The sequence below is a fragment of the Schistocerca piceifrons genome, chromosome 2 (genome assembly GCF_021461385.2).
Source record: "Schistocerca piceifrons isolate TAMUIC-IGC-003096 chromosome 2, iqSchPice1.1, whole genome shotgun sequence".
Lineage (NCBI taxonomy): Eukaryota > Metazoa > Arthropoda > Insecta > Orthoptera > Acrididae > Schistocerca > Schistocerca piceifrons.
Genome location: NC_060139.1, coordinates 179,935,464 through 179,940,378, shown reverse-complemented (window position 1 = coordinate 179,940,378; position 4,915 = coordinate 179,935,464). Strand labels below are relative to the sequence as shown.

The following is a 4,915-nucleotide window of genomic DNA, read 5'->3' as shown; positions in this document are numbered from 1 at the left end:
AATGCTCTAATTGAAAAATTGCGGGTATTATTTCACTCAACTCTTGTTTCGATATTGCAGTTGAAAATTCCAAATCCTTGTAGCTCCTTCCTGTTGCTAGGAATCTTAATGTTACCGCCAGCCGTTCATGAAGAGAAATTGCCCTTCTCTATACAAGTATTTTTTCTCATAATATGAGGGGCTACAAGCTTTAAGAGATAATTATAAGTTTCGACATCCATCCGAAAATAATTTCGCCAGTCGTTAGGTTCGCCCTGCAACTCCCGCAGTAAATTTACGTGAGAAAACTGCTTTCGCTTTAGCAGCCACTGTCTACACCATTTTGACCGCTCTCTGTTTCCTGCGGTTGGTCTAAATGTTTATTGCAACTGAAGTTGCGAACACAGACCACAACAGAACTTCCTCCATCTCTATATTTCAAAATAAGTTAATTAAATTTTTGACGTTTACGGGGAGCGTAGTCGCTTGTTACTGATTTCTTTTCTACACCGACAGATGGCGGGCGAGTAGTAGATTGGGGTTTGTGTCGTGTGAACACACCACATTTGCAGCGATATTTTGCATGTACAGACATCTGCGCCGATGTCTGCGCAGACAGATCGTTGCGTGTGGACCGGGCTTTAGACTGTGGTTGCAATGCTGCTGTATGTGTGAACTTCCAGTTTTTAGTGGCGCAACTTAAGAGACGCAAGGTTCGTCATGCCACAAAACGTTCAACTTCGATGTATTATGTTGCGCAACTGTCCTTCCATTACTGCTTCCTTATGGTAGCGTTTCGAAACAAAAGCATTCTGTCGCAGTTATCGTGGAGTAATTGCTGCTGCAATCCATTCGATTTCATTGTGTTTTCATTTTATTATTGAAAAAAGTGAAAACAGTGGAGGGCGGGCGCACTTTCGCAGCTTCTGGAACTACAAGAACACCGGCACATACAAATTGTGTATTATACGCAGCAAATAGCCCCCGAGTGTATGGTAGCAGCTGTTAAACTAAAACTTGGTTATTCAAAATGCATATATGAACGAACACAATAAGATTCTAAAATCTCGGAAGAGTGGCGTGCCTGCAGATGATATTTACATGCCAGCCGTTGGTTAGTTCGCCATTGTAGACAGCACTGTCGTCTTCGTGTGATATTTCTTTTATAATTCTGTCTGTGGACCTGTGTGAAATCTATTTATGGATCCTGCATTTGGGTTTCGTCTTCCTTGTATTTAACTCATGTCACAGCTCTAATGCCATATCCAGCACATTAATATTCATACCCGACCACATAATTTCAACAGACGCCGTACTGAAAGCTGTGCAACTACGTAGAATTTGTGGCGTCCTGTGCGAGGGATGGCTCAAGGTGTCACTACCGAAAGACAAGAGCTGTGGCGCCACATTAGTTGCGTATGTGAATCGGCTTAAGAGAGACGACTTATTCATTTATTTACCCTTCAGGTTAGATACACTATTTAGGCACCAAGAGTTACACTGTTCTGCCTTAATCAGTTACGCTGTTAAGCCGTTAACAATTAGAAGAACAAATTCACTTTTTAAAAAACAGATAAATGCACAGATTGCTTGACAATAACAACTTTCCGAACAAATACCAAATCATTTCAAAGTGTAATCAAGTTAGGTTTGCTTTCTCTCCTTTTGTGCACTGATATATAAAAAAAGCCGACAGTCACGCGATAAACTATATAAAAAAGTGTGATATACAAGAACCGACCAGTTCTGAAAATATTACATTGCACTGGATTTCTGGGGAGTTAACGGAGAGGAGTCTCTGGGACCGGAAAGAAGCCTAAGATGTTCATTTCATTTTTGTTTATTAATTTGGAAGTTCGCAAAAAATTACCATACAACCATACACATTACAAATACTAATACAGTTCCTTGTTAATACTACTTACAAATATGATTTTAAGTATTCATTTCCAGAACCTCTAGCTATATTCAAGCAGTAATGTAAAGTAAGAGTATATTACAAAATTTAAATATTTACTTATACCTATAGGTCGAGTGGCCATAAAGTGTACTTGGAAAACCACATGCTAGATGAACACTAGTTCTTACCAAATTTTCCATAGCACTCTGCCAGAGTGCACTGCATTTGGAACAAATGCAGAAAAAGCAGCTGAGACCAAAATAGGACATATCACAATCACAATAAGGAGAATTAAAGATCGAGGTGTTTTTCTTGTTGTGGTTTGACTTTAAGTAGTCGATATATTGCGAGATGCCAAGTCTTTACTCGTTCCCTATAATAACAGTTACTTTCTTTTCCGAATTTCTGGGTCACCGTCTTGTTTCCTTTTGATGATGTCGTTCTGTTATACAGTGCCACTGACTTTTTTTTCAAATGCGGAGGGTGAGATCTAGAAGAGAGCTTCTACATCCAAACAACTCACTACAAAACCACAAAACATGGTTCCCATAACTCTTCTATGTCCAAATAAGTTCTCAACTCACACAATTGATAATTAACAAAACTTTTCAGACAGCATGTTCATGCATGTTAATACATGATGCTTCAATGTTTGACCGAAACTATAAGTTTGTACTAGTGTAGCACAGTAATAGTGTAGCACACAGTCTACGTAAAAACATTCGTTTTTCTTTAGTGCTCGATCATTGTTGTCAGGCCCCTTTCTTCTTTGGAGTCACAGCATCCCCAAAGCATGACTGCAAAGTGCAGGTGACCCCTCATTGGCCTATTCAAATTACACATCCATTGTCATATTTTGGGCAGTGCCGCATTTTTTCTTTCTCATATCCGCACATAAATTCTAACAAACGTGGGCACAGCAAATGCTCGTTGTGCTGCTAATAATTAAAGTCACGTTTTTCACACACACACACACACACACACACACACACACACACACACACACACACATCTTTCGTTGTTCTAGTAAATGAAAAGTGAGACTTGTTGTTATGCTTTACAGATTCCTCCACTAATATGAAAGATGTCATGTGGAATACCTTACACAATTAGAGATAGTGTGGCTACCCTTACAAGCAATCTATAAATTATATATACGAAGACAGTAACTTGTTCTCGAAAGAACAGTTACTGTTGATGACTGTGCAGCTTTTCCCTGGAATAAATGATGACTAACTGAAAACCTCAGCTGCTGACAGGTGTTGTTGATATACCTCGATGTGGACAGCTGAAAACGTGTGCCCCGACCGGGACTCGAACCCGGGATCTCCTGCTTACATGGCAGACGCTCTATCCATCTGAGCCACCGAGGACACAGTTGAATAGCGCGACTGCGGGGGGGTTATCCCTTGCACGCTTCCCGTGAGACTCACATTCCCACCTGTCCACAATTCTACATATGTTTTGCACCTTATAGACATTTGCCGAACCACTCATTACTCGCGCACGCTTTGGCGATTCCCATAAGAGTTTGGGCAACCTGTGCACATTCGCACAGACTAATGTGAATGGCTGGGTAGCCTTTAACTATATATACGAAGACAGTAACATGTTCTCGAAAGAACAGTTACTGTTGATGGCTGTGCAGCTTTTCCCTGGAATAAATGATGATTAACTGAAAACCTCAGCTGCTGACAGGTGTTGTTGATATACCTCGATGTGGACAGCTGAAAATGTGTGCTCTGACTGGGGTACACACACACACACACACACACACACACACACAATGGAGGAGCATATACCTTGTGAAGGCAATACAGTGTGCTCAATATATATATATATATATATATATATATATATATATATACATATATATATATATATATATATGTATATATATATATATATATATATATATATATATATATATGCCTTAGTTATAGGTTACCTCTTTCATAGGTAAACCTTTCCTCTCATTTCTACCAAACTGGTTCAGGTCCTTCCTTCTTTGGATTCATCTGATCTCAGATATAGGTTCCCCTCTTTCTTAGGTAAACCTACCCTCTCATTCTTCTACCTCTCTGCAAATTTGGATACGTTTCACTTACATGGCTACACCATTTCTAATATTGAAGATTTCCCTCAGCATAGTGACCTTACCCAACATCTATATAAGTTTATTACTTCCTTTTTTCTCTTATCGCTCCTATTTCTCGATCTGTTATTATTTGTGTGTTATATGAGTGCCTCTGAATAACTTAGCTTATATTAGTACATCACTTGGTAATTTCTTAGCTTGAACCTCCTTCTGTCCTTTGCCCCCTCCCCCCCCCCCCCACTCAGATGAAATCACTAATATGAGGTACAACCATTCAGCTTAATTGACAAAACTTAATGCCTTTATGAGAAAAAAACCTTTAGTCAGTGTCGGTATGTTGTTTTGGTTATGAGCTCTCGGCTTTAGCTGAGATAAGAGGGTGTCATTACCACTACGTGGTTTGGATAAGAGAAGGGTTACTGCGATAGTAACACATGCATATGGAAAGCGGGAAGATGTAATTGGTGCTCCTAATGGAGAAGGAAAGAAAGAAAGTATAAGAATAAGTGCGTTATGATTGAGAAGAAAAAGATGATATGCGCCAAAGACAGATTCCCTTCCAACCGCCAACCCCCACTCCCGACCCAAGGTTCCCCTTCTGCTAACATTCTTGACTATGACGCCAGAGGATGAAGATGGTCAGCATTTCCTACAGAATGGACTGTTGTAGCTTCATCATTCCATACCCTGAAAACTGATCCTAACCCCCACCAACAGATAGCCAGTAAAGATCTGGTAGTCACACATTATTTGTTATTTAATTGTTATCATTTGTCCTAATGTCTTCGTGAATCACCTTTGTGGATCTTAACGATTGTGTGGATAGTTGGTCATCCTATATATACCCTACATGTGACAGGTACTACGGTACTTAGAAAACTACATAACTCATTCCAGAAGTTAACCTCCCCTATAAAACATGCATAAAACCCAACTTA

At 39.7% G+C, this 4,915-nt stretch overlaps 1 non-coding gene across 1 annotated transcript; it reads right to left on the bottom strand.

Annotated features, from left to right (window-relative positions):
- Nucleotides 1–3,178: 3,178 nt before the first annotated feature.
- Nucleotides 3,179–3,252, bottom strand: Trnat-ugu. The gene has a single exon. It is a non-coding gene; the product is annotated as a tRNA-Thr (tRNA).
- Nucleotides 3,253–4,915: the final 1,663 nt, after the last annotated feature.